This window comes from Euprymna scolopes, chromosome 41 (assembly GCF_053919585.1).
Source record: "Euprymna scolopes isolate OS-2025 chromosome 41, ASM5391958v1, whole genome shotgun sequence".
Taxonomy (NCBI): domain Eukaryota; kingdom Metazoa; phylum Mollusca; class Cephalopoda; order Sepiida; family Sepiolidae; genus Euprymna; species Euprymna scolopes.
This window is the reverse complement of record NC_136522.1, coordinates 58,407,913-58,425,880: the sequence shown is the minus strand read 5'-3', so window position 1 is coordinate 58,425,880 and position 17,968 is coordinate 58,407,913.

Below are 17,968 nucleotides of genomic sequence, written 5' to 3'. Positions count from 1 at the left end.
CCTTATCACAGCAAAAGACTAAGAGACGGGAACTCTGACTTCAAATCCTAATGCTGCCTTGCAGTTTTCCTTAAAAGGCTATGGAACCTCATCCAGGAAGAAAATACGTATCACTATTACAATTATATCAGATAAACTGCTGCAATTACATACTGCCATATGGCAAGTGAAGTACAGTGTGCCAAAATTTATAGGGTAGCAATGTTACTAGTGCGTCCGCTATCAAATTTAGTTTTCATATTGCATTAAAATATCAACGTGTCCGTATTGTCAAGTAAAAGTGAAGAAAGATTTGGGAATTTTAAAGCTAAGCCGAGATAAGTTATCAGAGTAAAATATCAATATGCATCTACGAGATGATTAGGACGTAACTATCTGTAATGAAGTGATTATCGTTGATAACGGATGTAATTTTTTTTTTACGAGAAATGAATACCAATAAACAACGTGTATAGAATGAACTTTTATATAGAAGTAAATATGTTTGCCAGCATTCGGGATTAGCCCCGCAGGACGTCTGAGAATCGCATAAACTGATTTTACAAGAAACTCCTTTTTCTTTTTTCCTTTCTTTTTTATTTATAAGTGCGCCGTCACAAACGATAAAAATCCATTTAGAGATTAGTGTCAGCAAGATGGAGAGATTGACAGATAAATAGAGAGGAATACTATAAAATGTTTAAAATCTCTATCTTTACTGTTATATAAAAGTCGCTTTGTGTGTGTGTTCTTTCCTTCCTTATAGATCCCGAAACGGTTGAGCCTCTCTTTTGAAAACTTCACACAAAGCTAATGTATATGTTTGGCAGTGTTCTTACATATGTTTTCTACAGAAATTCGTCAGATATGAAAAAAACTATAAATAATCGAAATAATCTGGTCTTTAATTTGTAATTTCTTTCTTATAGATAAAAAAAAATAATTTTCACAGGGGAATATTTTACGTTACACCGTCAAAGAGAAATAATACAATTTCAACGAATATTTTTTTCTTACTAGAAACAAACTAATTATAATCTGCAGATATAGCTGAGATGTAGAGCATTCGACTACTGCTCGAATGATCCCCTGTTCAAACCCGGGTGTATCTCACAATTTTATTTTATTTTTTTTATTCACGAGTTTAATTTATGATAAAAAGAACAGGTACTATTTAAAATCACTGTAAATCAATTTTTCGTTTGCATATTTTTAAACTAAACATTAACCAGAAATTCTTTCCTATGACATAGATTGTCAGCACAAATATCAGCTGACGTGACATTGTAAACAAACACAGACGGAATTTGATGAACGACATTATCATTATTATTTATTTTATTTTTATTTTTCGAATTAGTCCACCGGTCTGAATACTCACTGTAATATATATTAATAAATAGAGGATTAATTCTATTATAATATATGCGCAATTTGCATAAAATAAAATATCATGTTAAAGCGCATTGTGCGAAATGGGTGACGCTGTGCTTTAGAGCTAGTCTCCATAGATAACCAACTAAAAAAAAAAACAAAAAAAAACAGCTGACGCAGGAAACAACCTATTTCCCCATCTTTAAAAAATATCCATCATTGAATATGAGGATTTAAAGTAAACAAAGAAACAAAAAGGCTACTTCACAACTCCCGCTAGACCTATATCGATTACAGGTAAGAATGAAACATTCCAATCACCCTGCTTGGAACGCTATTTTGACAGGTTTGATTTTAGAGTTTGTTTTTCCTCAAGTCCGGTGCATTATTGTCGAAAGAGAAAAGGGGGCGTAAGTTTATCGATACAAATTCCCTGAATTTATTTGGTAATGCAGTCACATGGATGCAATACTGCGGTCAAATCATGAAGATAGATAGTGCGAGATTTACAACACTAAATATTATTTTTTATTTTCATATACTTTGCTTCAAGTTTGATAGGAAATGACTTGTTTTTCTCGCGCCAGCTCAGATGTGGCAAATGTATTCAAGACGAAGATAGACAGTGGCATTTAAAAAATATACAATACTGGCTGTGATATTAATGTTTCGGTACGGGGAGTTTACATTTCTCTTGCCAATATCTCTGTATTGAATAATGCGAGCATCAAAAGTAATATGGTTAAGATTAAACATGGAAAAGATTAAAGTCTAGTTTTTAAAGCTGGAAAAGAAAAAGACATGATATTCTTGTAAGAAGTAAACTTTTTTACTCAAAATACTACAGCATTAAGAATTTTTAAAAATTCAATTTAATATTATATAGTCAATTCTTAATTTATACTGCAATATTTTAAGTTATAAATTTATTATATTTTTTACTAAAATATCTGGTCCTTTTCACTTTCAGTTGCAGCAATTAGTCCTTTAACCTTACCATCTTAAATTTAAGGTAGCGTAACAGATTTGGTTTCTATGTTACCGAACAGCCAATCAAAAAGAACCGTCTCTCCGTTCCTTACATATTCGGAGAATTGTTTAGCACAGTAATTTTATTATAACTTGTTTTGCTATTTCTTTTTCAAATAGTAGCTAAAAGGCTGATTTGGTTTCTATGTTAGCCAACAGCCGATCAAAAAGAACAGTCTCTCCGTTCCTTACGGATTAAGATAATTTTTTAGCACAGTAATTTTATTATAACTTGTTTTACTATTTTTTTTCGAATACTAGCTAAAAGGCTGAACTATGATCTGTAAACTTTTCATGAAATTTGGCCGCAAAATAAGAGAGCGGTGAAGCTTTAAAGTAGTTGTAAGTTAGTAACACTAACACTTAGCCATATATTCAAACACTGTAGTGTTTGAATAATAGTTTTGTAGTTGTTTATTGTTTCTCTTTCCGAACCGTCGAGTTGAATGTCGTGTAAACTGTGTACTCGCTGGTTATAGAGTCGAGAGTATGTTTGCATGTCTTCGCGACGAACGAGTCTGTAGTAAGTTGTGTGCGTCTCTCTCTCTCTCTCTTTCTTTGTAGGTAGAAACTCTCGTTGGATTTCGTCAGTGAGATTGAAATCCCGCCGTCAAAATATCGCTTCGCTACATACTTATAATATTTCATTGTCTGGTAATTGCTCTGAACGTGACAAAAAAAATATAGTATCAAACTATATGTGATAACACCATTCCATGCATAGGGCGAATAGTGGCGTTTTTAAGAGAAAGGATACTGCCAGGTGTGAGAGGTTTTCTAGTAAGGTATAGGGAGCCCACCTTCTTTGCTAATAAGGAGAGTCAATTTTCTTGCAGCTGCCTTTACAATCCCTTCTATGTATTGGTTCTTATTTGATGTTAGTTGTTTATGTTAAGCCACCGATTTTTATTATCGACTGTAAATTAAAATGGCTGAAATGGTAATTGTCATGGTAACCGATTGTTGTTGTTGAGTGAACTAGTAGACTGTAAGTTAAGGGTAATTTTAGAGAGAGACCAGCTACTGAAATACATTGTTTCTATAGTCTGAAGTAAAACAGTAGAATTAACTACTGCTAGCAGAACCCATGGAAATTCCACGGTAGTTAATGTTTTTTTAAACACATTATAAATAAATTTAATAAATAAAAGGAAAAAGAAAAACAAATAATGATGACTTTATAAGAAATTTTTAGTACATTCTGTTTAAACTTTTTAAAGCTAAATAGAATTATTTTAATATTTTCAATAAATATTAAACACATAGTATTTTTTCTGAATAAATTATATGTTTTTTACTAAAAATAAAAACAACTAATAACAAAAAAAACTTACTGCTTCCTCTCAACATGACATTTTATTATAAAATAAAATAGCCGATTTGAAACCGGAAACGTAGAGACATGTTTTTTTGTTGTTTTAAAAAATTTGGAGAGGAAATGGTTTTAATGATTTTTAACTGAAAAAGAGCGACTATAAATGCGATAATTCGTTTCTGATTATAGTCTACGATAATGATGTTCTTTTTGTGACACCGGACGTCGGACAAGTAAATTAATTTTCAGATAACAACAACGATTTAAATTTAGTTGCATTTTTATCATTGTCCTTGCGGACAATGTTTGACGCAAGATACGAAACTTTCTGTGGCGAAAATAAAGCTTGGATATAAAGTTAACAAAAGACTCTTTCATTTAGTATTTTAGTTGATTTCAGTGGGCATAATATGGACACTGCTATCTATCTAAAAATCATATATTTAAGATCTGCATTAAAGTTGATACGTGCAAACTTGTAAATCTGTTATTTGCAAGGCAATCGGAAATTGAAATTGTTCTTGATAACTTTTAACGGAAGAGCAGGGGTTAGAATCTGGTTATTGCTAGTGCACCCCATTCGAATCAAGACCGGAGATTACATTTTTTATGGATTCATTGTTTGCGATGTTTATACGGTCGGTTTCTATTATGTCGAGGATAAAGTGCGGAGTCATCAGTAATTTTTTTTTACATAGGCATCACCACTTATCAAGGCCAAGAAGCCAGTTGAGGATAAGGGTTAAAGAGTGTACAGTAGAAATTGAACAATATAGTAATAATAATGAAAATTCGGAAAATTTGTTAACTTATCCGTTTGCCTGTTTCCCACCTGACTACAACTTGGATGTCTTCAAATCCAACGTTAACAAATTCCATACAAACCGCCCCCTTAAGTAAGACACTCTATCAAATCTCCAATACTAATGATTACTACAATACTATCTCATTGATTACTGTACACGCAATAACCCTTATCCCTGAGTGGCCTCCGGGCCTTGATAAGTGGTGACCCCCATGTAAAAAAAAAACAAGACAAAAAAACGGTTCATCAAAAACTTGTTTACGTTAGACTTGAAGACAACCATATTGCAGTAAGCTGGAAAGCAAGAAAACGGAAGATAATTCCACAGGCGTGCAGTTCTAAGAAAGAAGCTTTGTTCACTGAATCTACGTTTAGGTTTATACACAGATAAAGAGTGGAGGAAATTAGTGATAGTGTTTTCTGCTAGACGAGTGTTTATTGTGAAAGTCTGGACTGAGAAGTCGGTTAAAATATCAGGAGGAATAAATGGCCAAATATCGATCGACAGGGCACATCAGCGTTTATGTTATTGTGTACGATCATTAAAGAACGGCTATAATATTTATATTCGATTTCACTTTGCAATTAATCATGAATATGCATTGTCGGAAAAGTTTATTACGTGATTTTTATCATTATGAAATAAAATACTCCGACGTTTACTCCATTATTTGTATACAAAACTTAAAATTAATATTCGATTAAACTTTGTAATGAAGTGGCCATATTACTGTTAGTATCGACAACAAAGATATTTTAATGATTCCGGATAATTAGACGGTTTTGAATAACACTGATAAATAACATTAAACTATATCCGATGGTGAGGCCCCAGCTTGCGGGCTTTGGGGAGTTTAGAGCCACCCTTTAATCACCATTTCTCCCAGGTCCAATCTTACCCATACTGGTAGTACCTGTTACGGTCCCAACTATGAGTTAAATAGAAACCGACTTAAAAAAAAAAAAAACTCAAATATACTCTATTAAAAAAGTGTTCTTCAAAATCACTGGATTCGGCAGTAGATCACCTGAAAAGGGTTGATATGCCGTAAAACAAAAACAAACAAACAACCTCTTCCACCTTTTCAAAAGTTTCTGTTTTCAACTTTTCTCATTTGTTTTTTTTTTTGCTTTTTTCTTTTGCTTTTTTATTTACAATGCGACCAGAAACCTTATATGGTTTGCGTGTGTATCGATGGGTCAATCGGATCAATAATTTCGTCATGTTAATATTTTCCATAATCGAAGTAGTTCAAACATTTATAGACTAGCAATCCATCCGATATAATTGGCTCTAACAAAACACAAACCTAAAAAGAGGATACACGTGTATAATTAAATTTTAATTTAAATCGTTTTTAAATAGATATGTGATTCAATGTTCAATTAACACGACAATAATAATCGGTCATTAGGAGAATAATTCTTTTTAGATTGTTTAAAATCAAAAATTAAGACGAACTACTCACCAATATCATTGTTTATGTATTGTTTGCATTGAGCTAGCGTGTAGTATCTGTTCAGATGTTCAGATACTAAACTTAATCTTTTCTGACTTCGATCAGTGGAGGAGAAATCCTTCTAAACAGATGTAATTTTTAATTTTGTTCTTAACCAGAATGCCCCATTTTAGGGAGCTGGATTCCCCCACTTTAAAAAAACATTTCTTTGTCTCTAACTCTGCCCTCGTGAGGAGACAAATAAATAGTAACATACCGGTGATTAGGAAAGTTGGTTTCTTTTATGCGATTGACCTCCCTAACCCTCCGAAAAAGTTAGGGTTTTTTTTTACGGTTGTAATCAAGTAAAACATAGTAATTTTTACTTGATTTAATAATTCAAAATAAGAAAAAAAAGATTTTTGTTTTAATTTAATTAATTATTTTTAATTTATATCACTAGGAAATGTGTAAAAAAACAAAAACAAAAACAAAAAGCACAGTTAATTACTATGAATAATAAAATTTGGTTCTTGAGTAAATAATTCGAAATAAAAAAAATTACAGTCATACATCTATGTTACCGCACTGAAATCATAATTTAGAAAGCCATTCTTAACATGGGGAGGGGAGAGTATTTTGCATCTATGTTGTAATTTCACCTAACAATTGTATTTAGATTTTGAAGTATTCAAACTATCAAATTCTGTAAATCAGTCATCGTCTAGATTTTTAATACTAATAAGGAGAAAACCTGTTTACTTCGTCATTCGAAAGAGATTTTGAAGTATTTAAACTGTAAATTTCTGGTTATGATTGAAGTCCAGAAGTGTAGTCCTAACTCTTATTACACAATAGAATCATCATATACATAATTTGAGTTATTTCTATACTTTTTTTTTTTTTGCATAAACGTTAATATATACATTATTAACGCCATTTAAACCAACCACCATTTTTTTAGCTATTATTGAAAAGCAGTATTATTTTATCCAATTAGGATGTACCTAGAGTTTGCATCATCCAATCAGAATATGATAACGGTCCTAGCGACAAGCATATTAATATAATAGATAATCATGATAAAAATAATAGATCAAAAGATTCTGAAGGAGTTATAAAGGAGTTGTAAGAATCTAGTCATGGCATGGATCGACTGCAAAAAAAAAACATACGATAGGATCCCTCAAGCATAGATAATAGAATGCTTAAAATCATCATGGATCATCACCGTGACTGAAAAGGCAATGACAACATGGAGACTGGAACTGATAGTATATGGAGACCCCATAACAGAAATCACCATACAACGAGGCATCTTCCAACGAAAATCACTATCACAATTACTGTTCATAAAAGCCATGATGCCCCTGAACGACGTACTGAGAAAGTGTCAAACCGGATACAAGCTCTGTAATACAGAGGAAAGATTGAACCACCGGATGTACATGGACGACCTGAAACTTTTTGCAAGGACTGAAAAGGAACTAGAAACACTAATAACCACTACAAGGATCTTCAACCAGGATATCCAAATGGAATTTTGTATGGAAAAGTGCGCACTACTAGTTATAAGAAAGGGGAAAAATGGAGAGGACAAAAGGCATGGAACTCTCCAAGCAAACGGAGATGAGAGCACTAGGTGAACAAGACGCTCCTAAATACTTGGAAGTTCTAGAAATAGACGTCATCAAAGCAACAGAAATGATAAAAAAAAGAATTGGAAAGGAATACCTCAAGAGAGGAAGAAAACTCCTGGAAACTTAATTATATAACAGAGATTTAATAAAAGGTATAAGTACATGGACAGTATCACTCGAAAGATACTCTGGACTGTTCATTAGATGGACAAAAGAATTGATACAGCTCGATCAGAAGACCAGGAAACTCATGACCTTGTGCAATGCCTAACACTCCAAGGACGAGTTTGATCGACTTTACGTGAAAAGTAAAGACGGCAGAGGAAGGATGTTTCATATAGAAGACTGTGAATGACACACAAAATAGCTATGAAAATACATAATGCAAAACACCGAAAGGATAAGTATGGCAGCGAAGGACACTGAAAAAAAAATCAAAAAAAAAAACAAAAAAAAACAGAGAGACAAAGGATAAGACGAGAATAGAAAAATGGGAAGAGAAACAACTACATGGGTAATGAATAAAGATGACAAAAGATTAGAATAGCGAAAACACTTGTGCATGGATGCAAATATGGCAAGTACACCGGGAAACTGAATCCCTAATAACTGCAGCACCAGATAACTTGATAAGAACTAACCACATCAAAGTAAATACCGACAAAACACTAGAAACAGCAAATACAGACTCTGTGGACAAAGAGACGAAACGATAAACCATATAGTAAGTGAATGCCTGAAACTTAGCCAAAAGCAACACAAGAACAGACACGACCAAGCGGGACGAGCAATACACTAGGAATTGTGCAAGCAACTGCATGTCAAATATACAGACAAATGGCACAAACATAAGTCGGAAACACTACTTGAAAACGAAAATCACAAAAACCTATGGAACATGAACATAAACAGATAAATATATCCAAGCAAGAAAGACAGGATGTCGTAATAATTAGGGCTTTGAAAACAGAATATTCTTTTCATTCTTTTGACTCTCAAGTATATATCCGACACAGAAAGACAGTCAATCAACCGAGAACCACATCAGTCTATATAAAAAACATATAAGATATTAACGGATAGATACTTAAGAGGCAAAAAAAAAATTGAAAAGAATATGCTGTTGTCACAGTCCTAGTAATAATTAACAAGTAACAATATTGTCCAATCGTACACTTTGCTGTTCCAGCTGACCACAGGGTGAATATCAAAAGAAAAGGAGAAACGGAGCAAATACACAGAGCTAGCCAGAGAGCAGAAGAGATATGGATGATGAAGAAAATCAAGGTAATACCTATAATTGTTGGAGCACTAGGAACAATTCCGAAAACCTTTGATAAAAAGAAATTGAAATCAAAGAAATAGCTGGAAAGATACAACGAATAACAACAAGGAAAGCAGCTGAATTATTAAGGAACACCTTTGAAAGCGGAGACTAATACAGATGAGCGAAATGTGCGGGTCAGACAAACTGCTGAAAAGGCAAAACATTAATCAAAAACCAGGAACCAAGAACATTGAGGCAGCATATCTACAAGTGCTCTATCCCCTTCCCCGCCCACATTCATTGCACTATGACCCCACCAAAGAGTTATGCCAAATAGCCGAGAAAGGTGAAAGAGGGACGGACCGAAGAGAGATAGATATAGATAGAGGATAGAGATAGAGAGGGAGAGAGAGAGAGAGAGCACTGACCAGACCTCCGCTAGACAACTGCCAAGAGAACTGGCATTGGAGAGGATTATTGCCACTCAAATTTAAAGCGGAGACCAATGCCCGATGCTAGCGAGAAATAATTGCTAAGCGGCTGTTGCGATAACGCAAATTTGTTTGGAAATTTTATCGAAAGATGTGGAGAGTACTGGCAATCTGGGGAGGCTCGTTGTCACACAGCTTACAGGGAAAACTACAGATTGTTTTCGAGGATAGATCTTTTAGTACCTGTGTGAAAGCTCCTTGTGAGACAATACTACTACTACTTCTGCTATTACTACTACTACTGCTACTACTACTACTACTACTACTATTACTACTACTGCTACTACTACTACTACTACTACTACTACTACTACTACTACTACTACTACTACTAATAATAATAATAATAAATGTGTTTACTATTGCCATGCAACATTTAAATTTCAGACTATATTTTATCTGATATTAGCAGGTCGCCCGGCGTTGCCCAATGTTGCCTACTTGTAAGATACGCTTGAATATGTTATTTTAAATCCTGCAGTTTACGTATTTACTGTTATAGAGGTACTTTCCTATCCATTATATATTGAACCTTATATATAGTAATAGGATTCCTTACACAAACAGTATAGAAAAAACATTTTTCGCATTATTGTGTCGGTTTATAATGTTTGATTATGAAATGGGAATTATTTGGCAAATAGACGCTTCAAGTGAATGCCCAATTTAATTTCTATATCATTCATATTTCAGAACTCAAGACAGTGGTCTCAGCGATCAGAATATTCCAATATCTATTAGAGATAATAATGTGGATTTACAATAGCTTTATAAATATCACCGCCGATCATTGATGCATAATATAATATTTTATGATTAGAAGTAAAAGATAAGTCGGTCTTATTTCATACTAGCGGGTGTACCCGGCATTGCCCGAGTGTGGGGAGGTGTAGGGGTTTATAATAACATTAGGAAGTCCGGGTGGAAAAGGTGGAAAAAAAAAGTGGTTGGGAATAAAAACAACAGTAAGCAGACCGGGTGGAGAGAGGGGTAAAAAAATAAAATGGTAGTTTGCGGGGGGGGGGTACCCGGCATTGCCCAGGTGTGTCTAGGTGGTGTAGCAAGAGACAGCGGGTGGAGAGAGGTGTTAAAAAACTGGTGGTAGCAGGGAGGGAATCAAAACAACAGTAGGCAGCTAGGGTGGAGAGAGGTGTTAAAAGAAAGTGGTGGTAGCCAGGCAGGCAGGTTCGACCCCGCGACGCGAAAGCGGAAAAGCACGCCAAAGAAAATTTGATGGCATACCGATACTCCCTGACGCGACCGGAAGTTCGGAAATTTGAAATTAAGTGAAGTCAATCCAGCCGATACGATGACTTGCAAAAATAGTTCGCAAAAACAGCGACCCCTCTTTGTACAAAACTTGCCAGTTTATGGCGAAAGAATTAATGTTTTTGGCCAATTCTTACGACATTTGTCGTCCGAGATGTCGAGCTTCAAAATGGTATCGATATTGTCAGGATCCGTCGACTCTGTCGAAATATTTTGCGAGACATAGACCCACACAGGCACATTTTGCCTTTTATATATATATATATATATATAGCTTTGTTTATTTGCGGACAGTTATCCTCATATTTAAAGTTGTTATTTCACGATGGTTTCGCTAACTGTTCTTCTGACCTTTTTCAGGTGGTTAACCGCGACGGGATAAAAAAGTTGAGTCACTTAAATGTATCCTCATTAATTACTGCCTTCCATAGTTGTTCTCGTCGCACTACGTTCTTTGGCCAACTAATCACTAACAAACTAACCTGGTTAGACGACACCAACTACGGAAGGCAGTAATTACTAAGGAGACATTTAAGATACGCATCATTCCTTAACCACCTGACGAAGGCCAGAGGAATCGTTGGCTGAAATGTAACGAAGCAACAACTATGAAGATGGGGATAAGTTCTGAAATAAATCAATAAACTAGAGAAATTCCTCATCTCAAAGGGTCCCAGTAATAAAATAATATAGGTCGGTTTTATATCATAGAAAAGCAATCGCTTCGATGGTATTGATGATGCAACCAAGTAAAATATGAACATTGCATTTATCGATTTGTCTATGATGGCTTTATCGATTTTTATTATGAGACTGCGGTTTAAGTAACAGAAGGTGTATCGTGATTAATGTCCGATTCAAAATAACTAACGATCAACTGAATAGAAATCCCGCCAAAATAGACACGCCGTCTGGCTGGGTTTGATCGGGGATGAAAGTGACGGGGACAGACAGTTTCTGGTCGGTACACTGGAGTATGGATGAGTGCATATAGTGATTGCATAATCTTTACGGAATTTCCGGTTATTTATTCGGGGAAAAGTTGGCGCTCAGTCAGTTGCAATGCATGGGAAATAATAAGTCACTTGCTGGTTTTTATTTGTTTGTTAACTTATTTGGGCTTCTGTCCAGAGCCTAAACAGATTGTGTCCCAGGATCATCTTGTCTAAATTAGTAACTTCTATCCATTGTTTTAGTCGGAGTATTGATCTTATCTTGGGTGTTATTTGTGTAACGTTTTAGTCGGTGTATCCTTCGACTTTCGTCAGGCATGCTGATCTTCAAATTGGAAAAGAAAAGAGAGAAGTTACTACCTCCGTGGATGGTTTCGTATTATTGGAGTTGTTTTTTTTTTATTTTCGCCGTAGTTTCGTATATGTATCTTTACCAAAGTTTTACGGGATTATCTCCGTTTTATCGTTGAAATTTTAATCTTTAATTGTAAAGAAAAACAAAAAAAAACCCACCTCTCTTTAAAATCATGGAGGGTTTGAACGTGCAGAAATAAATGAAGAAGGCACAGGTTACCTTGTTACGATTATTCGATTAATTTGCCGCTCCGCGTCTGAGACACCATTAGTTTAAGAATGCAGTAACAGATGAAACCAGAGGACGACGGATCAACATGTTTCATTAGTGCCCTGCTAGCAAGCCATCTCAGACACTACCATGTCGAATTCACCCATTTAATGATTACGACGTATAGGGAAGGGGAATTGCCGGTCTATTCATATAAAATCTAATAATTCTCTGGCTTTTCCAAAAGATTTTCTATTGTTAATCTTAGGGTGCTGATTTCTCGCTTAAAATTAAAACACTGAACGTATGACTTATGTCGAAACTTATAAAAATCCGTATTGTTTCATGAAATACAAACATTTGAGCCAAATCAAATTATGAGCTTGCTATAACAGAGTGAGGGCGTAAGCAATATGTCGTCACTGATAGAGAAAAAGGAAAGACAATAAAAAGGATGATCACGATAACGTGTTGCTGACGTCACATCACAACGAGAAGTCAGGAGTGGCCTGAGAATGACTATTGCTATGCTATTGTTACAAAAAAGAAGTCGTTACGACTTGTCCTATTCTTTGTATTGGCCCCTTTCTGCGACATAGACTGCATACAACGTGTGGGTCCCGTGTTTAAACTAGTATAAGGTAACATTTAGAAATGACAGTTATTTAAGTCAAGCCTCTACACTGTGTTTATAAACCGCTGACTTCTGATGATTCAAAATACTATTCAAGAAATACAACACATTGCCAATGTTATTCGGTCTCTTTCCCGTCAATAACAATTATAAAGCATGTCTGGATAATACCAGACATGCTTTATAAGGGTCTTTTAGACGTAAATTCTGATGAGCGCTCAGCTCGTCCATATTTTGCAAGTTATCCAAGAGAAGCTGTACAAAATCAATAAACGTTTTTGTTGATCGTAAATTGTGATTGCGTGATGTAATAGTGTAATATATATTTATCTAGTCTATTACAAAATTTGCATTAATATTTGTTATTGAAACAGCTATCCCTTACTTCTTTCCCAGAGTGGGTAGATGTGACACAAGGTCGAACAGAGGTGAGAGTCAAGTTTGTGCCTATAAAGGAATGGCCTTCTGACTTATTACAAAAATGCATGGCTAGCCATGTCGGAATTCCGCAGCCAGGGCACCTCATGCAGCAAACTATAAACTTAATCAACCTGAAAGGCGGGAAGCAAAGGCATGGAAGAATAGACCTCATAGAACTGCACATGAACAAAGCCAACAATAACTAATGTAGTAATAGACATTTTAAAAATGGCGTAGACTGGTGATTTAAGATCGAAAGCTGTTTTCAAAATGCGTGTGTGTTTCCCGATTGTCTTCGTCAGACTCAAACGTCTCGGGAGTTTAGTATATTTTAGTTTCACTTGTTCGGGATAAAATATCAGTTTAAAATCTGATGCTGAATAAAACATGGGATTAAAATTGACATTAGTTGCAGAACCTTAGCAAAACCTTTCGCAGCAGCTAAACGCCAACATCAGCTTACATAATTTGGGATGTGCAAGGGGGTTTATTCAATAATAAATCGAAGAAACATCAATATGTAATAATATCAAGTACTAGAAGAGCACACGGCATTGCCCGGTCGTGAAATGCAATTAATATCATAATTCATTTCATTCAGAGTATGTATCTATTTTAATAGAACAATTTTCTAAAGATAATCAGAGAAAAGATCATTATTATTACAGAAAAAGTTTCCCTTTTTCAATAAATATATTTTATATTCGTCAAATATTTACGCCGATTTGATACATGGGAGACTAAGCATTTTTAAGATATAACAAAATATACATCCTCTTATTTTTAACGTAAACTGTTTGAGAGCAACAAATAGGCGAATGGTATTAATAAAGCGAACGCTTATTTATGCTACAGAGTGGTCGGAAAAAATTGCCACACTGAAGAAAACAACACTACAGTTTACTTTTTAAAATTTTATTGAAAGGAATTCATTTAGGTGACTTGATTATGTTGTATAGATAACCTAGTTTATGTAACCGCTTTCAGCTTCAATCACCGCAGGATACAAGTCCGGACTTGGGAGCAAGCGTTTTCAGCAAGCACTGGCGGAAGCACGACGAATACTCTGCAGATAGCGGCGATCAGGTATTATGGAAGGTCGAGTTAGTTATTTGTTTCCACGTATGACAAAACGATGTAGTCCAGTGAGTTGACGTCATAGGAAGAGTGGGACCAATGAGAAGAAGGTAAAAAAATGTCGTGACACTACTTTTGAAGCCAAGCCTGAGTGTCATTAAACGTGGAGTGGCGCCGAGTCCTACTGCCATATCCAGGGTCTTCTAGCAGCTACCTGATTACACCAGGGGATCACCACATTCTTCATCACATCTAGATACACTTTGGTGCTGACATTCAAGCCGACTTCAGAGACGCTAGGTGGCATGATGTAGCCCTCATTTGAAACACCAAAGACCATAACTGTAGTCTCTGTTATTCGGGTCAATCCAGCCATGCATTTAGAGGATGAGCGCAATGGTCCAGTTGTAATAACTTGAATCGCAAGAGAGCATGGGTTGTACAGCGGCGCATCTTCCGATCTGCTCGTTAAACACCGTGTTACTTTAAGACGTCATAGACGGCTCCTATCGCTCTTGGGATTTCTATAATGAAACTATATGGTTTTGATCCCATATAATAATAGAGTAAAAACGGCTATTCCTAACGATGTTTTTAAATCATCGAACAATCTTTCGAACAACCACATAATACAGCACAATATAAACACTGAATGTATTAACATCTTTTTTTCTCTTACACCTTATATAAACCAGGCGATAATAAATATTAATAATAATCAAACATGCTCGATTAAATAAAATTAAGTGCACCCAACGACTAACAGTCTTCTCGAAATTGCCAGCTGAACATGCAGTGACGGAATTTCCGCTTGAAGTGAGTCATACAGTATAGAGAAGGCATTCAACAACATCGCAATTTTGATCCAGGGGCCGAACTAAAATATCACCGCGACCAAGACACTTTACCATAACAGCTAATAACGGAACCCGCAAAAGTTCTCTTATCCCCAAACTTGACAAGGGGTAACTTTAACCGGGCATTTCTAACTATTATCCACATATACATTCTAATGTACACCTTATAATGCACACGTATGTTGGAGCGTAAATTCTTCCCATTAAAACTTTTATTACTAATCAGCTCTCATCTGTCTTGAGGAGCATTACAAACAAAACGCTTCGCTACCTGCTCTAATAAGAATTCTTAATACTAGTAACAATAATTTCTCCATACAATGATCCATACTAAAAAAATCGAACTCACACCACCTGGGATCATATTTTTTTCATTATAGACAATGCTGAGGACAAATTCTCAAAGCACATAGACGGCTCAATATTACAAGATCTATGAATGAAATTATTGTCCATTTTAGGTAGAAAATAAAATTGATGTATACACAATTTTTGGCCGACATTTAACGGTATCTGCTTTTTAAGTACCGATACAGCTAAGACTCATTTCTGATAACTTATAAAAAATTTGACTATAACGCAAATAACAATGCAATCTACTAACGTTAGATTATTAAATACTGCCTTTTAACTTATCTCTGTTGTAACAGCTTTAAACTATATTTCCCTCCTTGTCCCGCTAAAACATTGAACTCTATTATTCTCTATTTATATATATATATATATATATATATATATATATATATATATATATATATATATATATATATATAAATTTGCGGTTGCTATTTTTCAAAGATAGGGTAACCACTGAAATATAGCAGGTTAATACAAGAGTGCTCAATACGGAAGTAGAGTAAGTTAAACTTTCAATTTGTCTTTACATAAGCAGTAATTTGTTGCTACACAATCATGGGCATGTTTCAGTCTTGTAGTATTTAGTAACTAGAGACCTCTTAAGGCTACAATGCTTATTTTCGAAATAGGGTAATGAAAAACGGAAATCAACTTTCAGCAAAAGAAGGCTTTTTTCCTTGTAAACGGGCCATGGGGCAAAGTTCAGCTGTGCGGGGAACAGAGGTGAATGGATTCCAACTTATAAGTTTATTTGTTTTCCTATTTGTTTATTTACTTATTTACCCGTGTATTTATTCATTCATTTTCATGTTGGTGTTAGGGAATGGAGTTTGCAAGATTAGGGAGTTGAGGAGTTAGTTTCTAAGGCCAAAGCATATGCAGATGTAATCTTAAACAAGTATGCGGGTTGCCTGTCTGCTACCCGCTGCCAGTCTGAGACTTCAGGAATAAGTGTATCTTTAACTTCTTTTTTTGTTATTTGTTTATTATACGTTGACCATTACTTGGGCTTCTAGTGAATGGTGTAAGGGAGGGAAGAAGGAGTAAGAAAGAACAGAAAAAGAAGGGAATATGGGGTATGGGGGAAAAGGAAAAAGGAGAAGAAAAGGGAAGAGAGAAGAAAGAGAGAAGTGAAACGATGGGTGCGTCATTTGTTTGATAGTGGCAGTTTTTTTCTCTCTCTCACTTAAACAAAATCGATTTTTGCTAGACCACTGTAATATTTATTCCTATTTTATTAGTTCATTAATATTAGTTTATTAATTTGTATATTTGTAAATTTGCTATTAAAACTTTCATGATGATCGTAATTGCAAAAGTCAGAATATATATCATAACTAAACTTATGATGGTCAAATGCAATCATTTTTTATGGCAGCGATAATGATTATTTAAAAAGAAGGGCGATTGGGAATTCCTCCCAGTTATTTGCTACTAATTAGCAATAATATGACTTCACTGAGGGTTATATACAATTATTTGTAAATAGCAGTACCCACGGATCTTGTGCATAACCACACGGATTAGATGTATGCAGGTGTTATCTGGAGCTATTTTCAACGTCTACAGGGTGGTCAAAAAGTCAGGTAACATTTTAAAAGAAAAACGATATTAGCAATACACGTATATTTAAGTACCATACATTGAAATATAAAATGAAACAAACATGAAATATGTTTATTTTGTTAATTGTCGTCCATTTCTCTCTATCAATCGCTGGAAGCGATTAACCACTGATTGTGTAACACGTGTAATCATGTCAGCTGATATCCGCGCAATCTCCTCTTCAATAAATAACTTTTAAGCCGCTATTGTATCAGGCTTCTTGCCATAAACGCTATCCTTTACATAGCCTCAAAGCCAGAAATCAGGAGGGGTAAGATCCGGAGATCTGGCTGGCCATTCAACTGGGCCACGGCGACCAATCCATCGTTGTGGAAAAATTTCATCCAATAAATAATATTAAACGAATAGAGATTATAATGGATCATATTGTTTTTTCTACCTTTAACATGTTACCTGACTTTTTGACCACCCTGTATATCTATATGTTGTGCATTATTTATCGGGTCCTGGATATGACCTTAAACTATATCCGATGGTGAGGCCCCAGCTTGCGGGCTTTGAGGAGTGTGGAGTCACCCTTTAATTGCCATTGCTCCCAGGTCCACTCTGACCCGGAGAGGTAGTACCTATTAGGGTCCCAACTATGGGTAAAATAGAAACCAACCTAAACAGTATATATTCTATTAAAAAAAATTCTTAAAAATAACTGGATTCGGCATTAAATAACCTGAAAAGGGTTGATATGCCGTAAAACATAAACCCACAACCAACCAACCATCATTTATCGTTTAGATTTCGGTCACGCTTATTGATTATTGTATCTAAAAGATGTGTAAGGATTAAGGTTAAGAATTTTAAAGAGTATTATCTGAGCGTTTCACTTTAGTGGAAATATAACCGTTGGTTTTAGGGAGACAAGGGGTTAATGTTT